Source organism: Suncus etruscus, chromosome 9 (assembly GCF_024139225.1).
Source record: "Suncus etruscus isolate mSunEtr1 chromosome 9, mSunEtr1.pri.cur, whole genome shotgun sequence".
In the NCBI taxonomy this organism is placed as follows: Eukaryota; Metazoa; Chordata; class Mammalia; order Eulipotyphla; family Soricidae; genus Suncus; species Suncus etruscus.
The window spans coordinates 30,332,303-30,343,535 of NC_064856.1; positions in this window are offsets into that span (position 1 = coordinate 30,332,303).

The window sequence follows — 11,233 nt, forward strand, 5'->3', positions numbered from 1 at the left end:
TTGACTTTTTTTGTTTCAAAAGTCGTAGTTTTTGGGGCCGGGCGGTGGCGCTGGAGGTAAGGTGCCTGCCTTACCTGCGCTAGCCTAGGAGACGGACCGCGGTTCGATCCCCCGGCGTCCCATATGGTCCCCCAAGCCAGGAGCGACTTCTGAGCGCATAGCCAGGAGTAACCCCTGAGCGTCACCGGGTGTGGCCCAAAAACCAAAAAAAAAAAAAAAAAGTCGTAGTTTTTTGTTTTGTTTGGGGGGGCCACACCCGTTTGATGCTCAGGGGCTACTCCTGGCTAAGCGCTCAGAAATCGCCCCTGGCTTGGGGGGACCATATGGAATGCCGGGGGATCGAACCGTGGTCCTTTCCTTGGCTAGCGCTTGCAAAGCAGACACCTTACCTCTAGCTCCACCTCGCCGACCCCCAAAAGTTGTCTTATACGCCGGAAAATACGGTAACTAAGCTAACAAGCCCTGGCTCCCGTTTTACAGAAGGAAATACCAAGGCTCAAAGAGAGGGAGGTGCCTGAATTGCATCGGGTCCAGCCTGAACTGAAGGGTGGTGGATTTTTCCCACCCTTAGAGGCTTAGAGGTTCCGGCCAAAAGCCACTGAGCGTTGTTTCTGGAGTCAGTCAGTGGCAGGAGAGACAGTTGGAAAAGCATTTAGAGACCCAGCAAACTGCTCTTTAAACAGTTGAGACGGTCCGATTGAATCTGTTGCTCTCTGAACATCACTCAGGCATTTTGTGTTTTTAAGCCACTATCAGTTCTTGATTCTGAGCCTTTAAATTACTTACAAGATGATGATGATGTTTACAGAAATTCAGCTTTTTTTATTTTCTCAGTTGGATTACAGTCTTTATAACAATTCAAAATGCTCCATAGGTGATCTGGAGCAATAGTACCGAGAATAGAGTGTGTTTTTCTTGCACATATAAGTTCAACCCTAGCATCCTGTATGTCCTCTGAGGACTGTCAGAAGGGACTCCTGAGCTCAAAGCCAGGAATAAGCCCTGAGCACAGCTGGATACAGACCAAAAATTGAAAGAAGAAAAAAAAATCCCCTGCATTTTCATGGAACTGTTAATTCTTCTAATTTTAATATCTTTTGCAGCCAAAAGTAAAACAGTCTTACAAGGGGCTTTACCAGGCTAGGAGAGTAAAATACAGGGGTAAGGAAGGTGCTTGCTTTACATGTTCCACCCCAGTTCAAATACTAGCAGTGCATATTGTTCTCCTGAACACCAGGAGTGATCCCTAAACACAGAAATAAATCTGAGTACTGCTAGGTATGTCACACACACATGCACAAAATTTAAATCTCCAGCCCTAGGGCCAGAGTGATGGCACGGCTCTAGGGTATTTGCCTTGCACACAAATGACCCAGGTTTGATTCCCGCCATCCCATGTAGTTCCCCAGCCTGCCTGGAGCAATTTCTGGGCATGGAGCCAGCATTAGCCCCTGAGATCTACTTGGTATGGCCCAAAAGCAAACAAAAAACTCCAGCCCTCTGCTATCTTATGTTCCCTTGTTTGTATGTGGACACCTAATACCTGGTCTGCAGACACCTCGAGCACTAATTCTATTCCCCCCAGTGGCCCTATTTCTGCCATAATAAGATAAAAAAAAACATAAGCCAAGAAAAATTGACAAAATCGCTGATACAAGTATACATTTGTGAGAAATAACTGCTCACAGAAATAAGAACAGGGGCCAGAGTGATGATAGCACAGCAATAGGGCGCTTGCCTTGCATGCAGAAGAACAGTGGTTCGAATCCAGGTATCCCATATGGTCACCCAAGCCTGCCAGGGGCAATTTCTGAGTGTTGAGCCAGGAATAGCCCCTGAGCACTGCTGGGTGTGATCCAAAAAAAAAAAAAAACAAACAAAAAAAGTTAGGGTAAACAGTATGAAAGAGGTGAATATGTTTACAAATCAAGGAACAGTAACCTACTTTTAACAACCCTAAAGTTCAGGCATCCCTAGCAGCAATCTGTGTGTGTGTTTCTTGTTTGGTTGGTTGGTTTGGTTTTGGGGTGGAGCCACACCCAACAATGCTCAGTATGAATTGTTTTTGGTTTTTTTTTGTTTTTTTTTTTTTTTTGGTTTTTTCACACTTGACAGCGCTCAGGGGTTTCTCCTGGCTCTCAGAAATCGCTCCTGGCAGGCATGTGGGACCATATGGAATGCTGGGATTCGAACCACGGTCAATTCTGTGGCTGCATGCAAGGCAAATGCCTTACTCCTGTGCTATCTTTCTGGCCCCAGGAATTATTTCTGACTGCACACAATAATTGCTCTTGGGAGGCCAGAGTGATAATACAGCAGGTAGAGTATCTTGCATTTGGCTGACCAGGGTTGGATCCCCAGTATCCCCTAGCAGGTCCTTCAAGCCTTCCAGGAGTAAATCCTGGATATGGCCCATATATATATATATATAAGAGGGATATAGCACCCCTCTTAGTAGTGCTCGGGGAACCTTTTGGGATGCCAAAGATCAAACCATGGTCCAGGATTGAACCAGGGACAGCCACGTGCAAGACAAATGACTTGCCTGCTGTCTTATCTCTCTAGCCCCCTGACAGCAAACACTTTCATCTTTATAAGCCAAAATAGACAATGCAGCTGGCAAATGCTTCTCAGACCTCAAGAACAAAGAGGGTGCTTGCATTGCATGCAGCAACTGAGGTTCAATCTCTAGCATCCCATATGGCCTGTCCAAGTAGCACCAAGAGTGATCCCTGAGTGCCAAGCCAGAGAAACCCCTGAACATCGCTGAGTGTGAATTAAAAACCAAAATAAAGTAAGAAATGCTTCTCAACATCTTAAATCATTGTGGTGCAGTCAGTCTGACCAGTTTAAGGAGACTGTCTCTGATTCTGATCCAAACAATCTGCATGGAAAAGCACCACTTGCTGTGGAGAAGATGATGCTAAAATTCCAAGTCTCATGGAGAATTTTGGTTTAGGAGGGATTTTGATTTTGATTTTGGGTCACACCCGGTGTTGCTCAGTGGTTACTCCTGATTCTGCATTCAGAAATCGCCCCTGGCAGGCTCGGGGGACCATATAGATGCTGGGAACCAAACCACCATCCATCCTGGGTTAACTGTGTGCAAGGCGAATGCCCTACTGTTGTGCTTTCTTCGGCCCCTCATGGAGTTGTTGTTTTTTTTTTGGGGGGGGTCACACCCGGCAGCACTCAGGGGTTACTCCTAGCTCTACACTCAGAAATTGCTCCTGGCAGGCTCTGGGGACCATATGGGATGCCGGGATTCAAACCACCGACCTTCTGCATGCAATCTCCATGCTATCTCTCCAGCCCCCCTCATGGAGATTTTTATGAGGCTTTTAAGAATGAAGTAAATATAACTTCTAAAGAAGATAAAACTATTGGGAGCTATTTTTTGGAGGGGGTTTACACCCGCAGTGCTCAGGGGTAACTCCTGGGCTTCACTCTCAGAAATCGCTCCTGGCAGGCTCGGTGGACCATATGGGGTGCTGGGATTTGAACCAATGACCTTCTGCATGAAAGGCAAACACCTTACCTCTATGCTATCTCTCTGGCCCCAGGAGCTATTTATGTTATGACTGCTTTTTGAAATTTTGTTCAGGGCTGGAGAGATAGCCTGGAGGCAAGGTGTTTGCCTTGCATGCAGAAGGTTGGTCAGAAGCGATTTCTGAGTGTAGAGCTAGGAGTAACCCCTGAGTGCTACCGGTGTGACCAAAAACAAAAATAAAAGTTTGTTCAAGGATAACTGTAATTTAAGCTTAAGCCCCTTGGACACTGCAGATCTTTCCAGTTTTTGCTTATATACAATTTATTCTTTAAAGCTAATTAAGCTGGGCCCGGAGAGATAGCACAGCAGCATTTGCCTTGCAAGCAGATGATCCAGGACCAAAGGTGGTTGGTTCGAATCCCGGTGTCCCATATGGTCCCCCTGTGCCTGCCAGGAGCTATTTCTGAGCAGACAGCCAGGAGTAACCCCTGAGCATCGCCAGGTGTGGCCCAAAAACCAAAAAAGAAAAAAAAGCTAATGAAGCTGAAGAATCCTGTGAACAAATTTTGGAACAAAGTTTATAAAGTTCTTTGCTTAGTGTGCACTGTTTTGGGTTTATTATTTTTTCATTTAATTGGCACTGATTTGTACACAGAAAACAAACTTATTTATAGAAAGCTTATTATGACATGATAATGACTGAAAATCTATGATGGAATTTGATTCAAGATTTGATATGACATGGAGCTGAAGAGAAAGGGCACTTTCTTGCATGTAGATCCAAGGCATCCCATAAAGTCCCCTGAACACTACTAAGAACAGTTCCTAAGTGCTTAGCTAAGAGTAACCTCTAAGCATTTCTGGATGTGGCAAAAATAATAATAATAATAATAAAACCACCTCCAGGGGGCCCGGAGAGATAGCACAGCGGTGTTTGCCTTGCAAGCAGCCGATCCAGGACCAAAGGTGGTTGGTTCAAATCCCAGTGTCCCATATGGTCCCCTGTGCCTGTCAGGAGCTATTTCTGAGCAGACAGCCAGGAGTAACCCCTGAGCAGCGCCAGGTGTGGCCCAAAAACCCAAAAAACAAACAAAAAAAAAAAACACCTCCAGGGGCCGGAGAGATGGCATGGAGGAAGGGCGTTTGCCTTACATGCAGAAGGACAGTGGTTCGAATCCAGGCATCCCATATGGTCCCCCATGCCTGCCAGGGGCAATTTCTGAGCACTGCTGGGTATGACCCAAAAAACAACAAAAACGAAAAAAAAAACTTCCAAAGGGAACATTATTATTATGTTTTTGTGTGTGTGTGGTTTTTGGGTCACACCCGGCAGTGCTCAGGGGTTATTCCTGGCTCCAGGCTCAGAAATTGTTTCTGGCAGGCACGGGGGACCATATGGGGCACCGGGATTTGAACGGATGACCTCCAGCATGAAAGGCAAACGCCTTACCTCCATGCTATCTCTCTGGCCCCAGGAACATTATTTTTGACCCAGGTAAAAGATTTTTCTGCTTGGTGATGCAAATCCAAAAGTACCCTTTTCATGTTATCTTACTTGATTTACATATTATATAAGTCACTTGACAGAGATTTGGCACCTCTACTTCCTTAGAGCTAAAAAGAAGAAAAATCTACCTGCTTTTATTTGCTAGGGTTTATAACTGGTTTGATTGGTTTTGATTTGATTGTTGTTTGGGGTGGGCCACTTCCAGCAGTTGTCAGAGCTTGCTCCTGGCTATGAATTCAGGAATTACTTCCTGGTGGGCTCTAGAGATTATCTGGGATGCCAAGGATTGAACCTAGGTTGGTTGCATGCAAGGCAAGTAAATGTACTATCATTTGGCCTCTTTTTGTTTGTTTTACATCACAAAAGTGATACAATGGGCCAGGACAATACTACCGCAGGTAGGGCTCTTGACTTGCACTGGGCTGATCCCTGTTCAGTCCTCAGCATCTTTTTTCTTTTTTTAATATCCTCATCATCTCAACTCAGTAGTCCTTGAGTACAGAGCCAACAGCAAGCTCTGAGCTCTTCTGCCCCTCCTTTCCAAAAAAAGATAAAACAAAAATTACCTTTAAATTGAAAATATTCAAAGTGTGTTCTGTCTCCTAATCCAAATGAGATTATGAAGAAATAGGAACTGGGCAAATTTAAAAAGTGATCAGTATTATGGGACTAAGCTAGAACTTCAAAAATAGAGCAGTGGCCTCTAGACAGGACAAATTGGGACAGCAACTATGCTAAACACTATACCACCTACCAAGATCAGGACAAATTGGGGGCAGCCTCAAGGAGGAGGTCACATCTGAGACTAGGAAAGATCAATATGCAAGGATGTCTAGGAGCCTGGGTGATGACTCAGGGATGAGTCACTTGCATATGGACAACCCAGGTTTGATTCCTAGCACCATGAAAGGACCCCTGCACCCTACCAGAAGTGTGAGTGCAGAGCCAGGAAGCCATGCGTAACCCTCGAACACCTCCAGGTGCGGCCCAAAAGCCAAAAATTAGAGGGAAAAAAAGTGAGACTATGCAGCATTCTTTACAGCTGGAGCTGTGGAAGGCCATCAAGACTTTAAGGATACCTTCAACTCAACTTCTTGCAAGCCTAGAAGGCGCCTCTGGGGGCACTAGAGGACTAATGTTAGCTAGAGAACGCCAAAACTGAACAGGAGAGTACCTGGGGCACATCTGGCCTTCAAAATATGTCAGTGAGGGCCGGGAGAGATAGCACAGCGGTGTTTGCCTTGCAAGCAGCTGATCCAGGACCAAAGGTGGTTGGTTTACTCCTGGCATATGGTCCCATATGGTCCCCCGTGCCTGCCAGGAGCTACTTCTGAGCAGACAGCCAGGAGTAACCCCTGAGCACCGCTGGGTGTGGCCAAAAAAAAAAAACAAAAACAAAAACAAAAACAAAAAAATATGTCAGAAGACACTGGGACAAGGAAGGTATAGCCAGGCTCTACAAGATCGTTCTGAGCCTGAAAATAAGGAATTACCAAAGGCTGAAAGGATAAGTTTAAAGGACACAAAAGGGAAATGGAGCAAGTAGGTTGCTTGCCTTCCACAAGGCTGACCTGACTTAGATTCCACTATCCCATATAATACCCATATATCTCCAGTAGTGATTCCTGAGTGCAGAGCCAGGAGTAAGCCCTGAGCACCACCAGGAATCACACACACACAGACACACACACACACACACACACACACACAATTTCAGGGTCAGAGCAATAGCACATGTGGCCATCCAGGACTCAACACCTAGCATCCCATATGGTCCCCTGGCATCCCCATGTGCCAGGAGTAATTTTTGTTTGTTTTGGGGCTACACCCGGTGTTACTCATGGTTCTGTGCTCAGAAATCGCCCCTGGGAGGCTTGGGGGACCATATGGGATGCCAGGGTCCATCCTTTGTTGGTGCGTGCAAGGCAAACCTGCCAGGAGTAATTTCTGAGTGCAGAGTCGGTAGTAACTGCTGGGGTGTGACTTAAAAACTAAATAAAGTCCCAAGAAATGTTGCACAGTAAAACTGAATGTCCCGGCCTTAGTGAGTTTTCACATCCCCAAGAGTGGTTTCATTGCCTGTTCCATATGCCACTAAGTAAAATGGTCTCAGTTTCTTCATCTGTGTGATGGGAGAGGTTATAAAACTATTTGCTGCCACACAGATGGAAAGAGATGGTACAGGAGGACACCTGAATAAGGTCACATCAAACATTCACTCTTTTCTATCCTTTCTCACCAAACAAGCAGTGACTGTGTTGTTTCTCCATCGCCTGAAGCCCAAGTCCACAATGGGCATCTTGTGCAACCGGAATTGCCCAAGATGAAGGATTCCCTCCAGTTCCCAAAACTCAGCTTTTATTCTGGGAGAGGCTTGCATCCTGAAGATGTCACGTCTGGAACCACAATGCTGGCATGAGCAGGCTTCTTCACATTCCTTTTTTTTGTTTTGTTTTGTTTTTGGGCCACAACCTGGTGGTGCTCAGGGGTTACTCATGGCTATCTGCTCAGAAATAGCTCCTGGCAGGCACAGGGGACCATATGGGATGCCAGGATTTGAACCAACCACCTTTGGCCCTGGATCACTGCTTGCAAGGCAAACACCGCTGTGCTATCTCTCTGGCCTCTTCACATTCCTGAAGAAGAGCTTTTTCCCCTTTTTTCCTAAATAAAAACCCAACTGCCAATGACTACAAACAAATTCTGTGTGTCCGCTGCAAGAGCCACTGCTAGTCCAAAGATAACCTTGGGGGCTCCACCCAGCTCAGCATGGTTCATAGGAGACAAGGATCCAAGGGTTAGTGGTGGATGAGTCAGCTCATCATGCAGATGATTCTAAATTGCTTCTTTAAAAAAGAAAAGCTATAAACTAGGGCTGGAGAGACAGTACAATGGGTAGGGCTGAAATGAAAGTTGGGTCTGGAGCAATAGCACAGCAGTAGGGCATTTGCCTTGTACTTGGCCAACCCAGGACAAAACCAGGTTCTATCCCTAGCATCTAATATGGTCCCCTGAGCCTGCCAGGAGCGATTTCTGAGCACAGAGCCAGGAGTAACACCTAAGCACTGCCATGTGTGGCCCCAAAACAAAAACAAGTTATCCAAACAAGTTTTGGCTTTTTTGTTTTGTTTTTGTTTTTGTTTTTGTTTTGTTTTTGGGTTACACCCGGCGGCACTCAGGAGTTACTCCTGGCTCTGCACTCAGAAATCGCTCCTGGCAGATGGGGGGGGGGGGAGGGGGAGACTATGTGGGATGCTGGGATTCGAACCACCATCCGTCCTGGATTGGCTGTATACAAGGCAAATGCCCTATCACTGTGCTATTGCTCTGGCCCCAAGTTTTGGCTTTTTTTTTTCTTTTTTCTTTTTCTTTTTTTTTTTTTTTTTTTTTTGGTTTTTGGGTCACACTCGGCAGCGCTCAGGGGTTACTGCTGGCTCTATGCTCAGAAATCACCCCTGGCAGGCTCAGGGGACCATATGGGATGCCGGGATTCAAACCACCGTCCTTCTGTATGCCCTACTTCCAAGCTATCTATCTGCCCTGAGTTCTGGCTTCTTAGTGAATTTTTCACTCCCAGAGTCTGAATTGGTAACAGTTCACAAAACTTTCCTGACAGTCCAAGAAATATTTATTGCCACTTAACTCATGACTTGGGCAAAATTTCTATTTTTGAATGTCTGATTTATTTACTGAAGGATGGTTGAACCACACCTAATAATGCTCAGGGGATCATGCAGGGGCGAGAATCTAATGCAGAAGTTCAGCAGACAAAGCATACACTCAGAACAGTGAACTATAATTCTAGATTTTAAAACAAAGACACAAAATACTATAATCAATAATGTTTGTTATATGCCTTAGTGGTCAACAATGTAATGTATTTCTTCTGTTTGCACCTATTCACAGATGATGAAAATTACTGTCTTCAAATCAGTGTGTTTTTTTAAATATATTTTTTATTTAAATAACATGATCATAGTTGGGTTACAGTCACAAACAGAACACCCTCCTTCGCCAGTGTAACATTCCCTCCAACCCCTTCCCATCCCCTGCCTGTATTCGAGACAGGCATTCTACTACAGTTATTTGTTTTGGTTTTAGTTTTTGGGGCCACACCCATTTGATGCTCAGGGGTTACTCCTGGCTAAGCGCTCAGAAATTGCCCCTGGCTTGGGGGGACCATATGGGACGCCGGGGGATTGAACCGAGGTCCTTCCTTGGCTAGTGCTTGCAAGGCAGACACCTTACCTCTAGCGCCACCTCACCGGCCCCCAGTTATTTGTTTTTAAATTCAGTAAATTGTATTTTTTTTCTTAAAGGATAAGAGTAATAAAATATAGTAAAGGTGTGATAGTGGCAATTGCCATTGTTTGCATAGGTCCAGAAAAATGGAGAAAATGAAAAAAAATCCTTGACCTGATTACAAAAAGGCCTCACCCCAGAAGTTTATTGGCATAAGACCGACTCTGAGTTCCAGGCATACCAGTCTGTCCAACCCGAGTCATTCTCCGTGGTCCCAGTGAAACTTTTTCACACTTTAGCTATTGTTGGTATCAGATTCTTATATTTAAAGATTCTGGATCTGTGTATTTCTTTCATCGATGTCAGGCTGATGTGGAGCATCCTCTAGTTTCAGCATACCATTAAATGTAGAGCGATCTGCCCTGCAAGCAGGCTGTTGATGAGTTGTCTGGGTGTTGAGAGCACTCTTTGGAGTAAGTCAATGCCAAAGCAGTGCTAGGTCTTCCCTGGAAGAGGCTTGGATCCTGATAATGTTATAGACAATTGTGGTTGTTTCCATAGATGGTATCCATTGTTCAGGTGTGTGAGGGCGATGCCCATTCTTCTGAAGCTTAAGCCAAATCATTATGCCAATGTTCAAATCCGTGTATTTTTAGTTAGTTTTTGGGCCACACCTGGCCGTACTCAGGGGTTACTCCTGCTCTGCACTCAGGTATCACTCCTGGTGGGGCTCAGAGGACCATATGAGATGCCGGAGATTGAATCTGGGTTAGTCTTGTGCAAGGCAAACACTATCCTGTTGCTCCAGCTCTTGGATTTTGAAGAGTTGCTTGCTGAAACTGATCATTTTTATTCTTCCCTTAATTTTATTCTTTAAGTTTATTCTTTAATTTATTCCCTTAATTTTATTCTTCCCAAGCAGACACAAAGGCTGTGGGTTACAAAGCAAAATGAACCTTAGGGAAGAAAGCAGACTGATTCTTTTTTTTTTTTTTTTTTTTTTTGGGCCACACCCGTTTGAGGCTCAGAAATTGCCCCTGGCTTGGTGGGACCATATGGGACGCCAGGGGGGACGCCAGGGGATCGAACCGAGGTCCTTCCTTGGCTAGCGCTTGCAAGGCAGACACCTTACCTCTAGCGCCACCTCGCGGACCCCAACTGATTCTGGAGCCAAAAGGCACAAGTTTAAATCCCAGTTCTGTTACTTTTCAACTATGTGACTATATACAAATTCTCTAATCTTTTGGGACTGTGGGGGAAAGTAGGACCACACATTTGGTGCTGCTCAGGTGTTACCCCAGGCTCCACCTCAGGAATTACTCCTGGCAGGATCTGAGAGCCATATGGGATTCAGGAATCAAACCGGGTCAGGTATGTGCAAGATAAGCACCCAGCCCCCTGTACTACTGCTCTGGCACCATGTTTCATAATTAAAGTTTAAGTAGTCACAGCATTGACAGGCATAGTCCTATTTATTAAAGTCTAGAAATAGAAAAAGTGAGAAAGGGCAGATGCTCTTAGAACTTTTATTATGGGGCTGGAGAGATAGCACAGCGATAAGGTGTTTGCCTTGAAGGCGGCCAACTGGGAGGGACCGGGTTCTATTCCCAGTATTCCATATGGTCCCCCAACCTGTCAGGGGTGATTTCTGAATGCAGAGCCAGGAGTAATCTTGAGTGAAACTGGGTGTGGGCCTGAAACAAATCAATCAATAAAGTTAAAAAATAAAGAACTTTTATTATGATTACAGGTGAATTGCTGAAGAGGTTAAGTCTGTAATCTGCTGCTGCTGTGTAACAAGTGAAATGTGGGTTATCTCACAATTTCTGGGGATGAGGAACAAGGTCACTGGCACAGCTGAGTCCTCATTTCTGTCTCATGAGGTTGCAGTGAATGTAGTTATGAACCTGTGCTCCCACCTGGAGGCTTCATTGGCTGAATCCTCTTGCCACCTTACCAGGAGGTGGGCAGAATTCCCTTCCTTGTGGTTGATG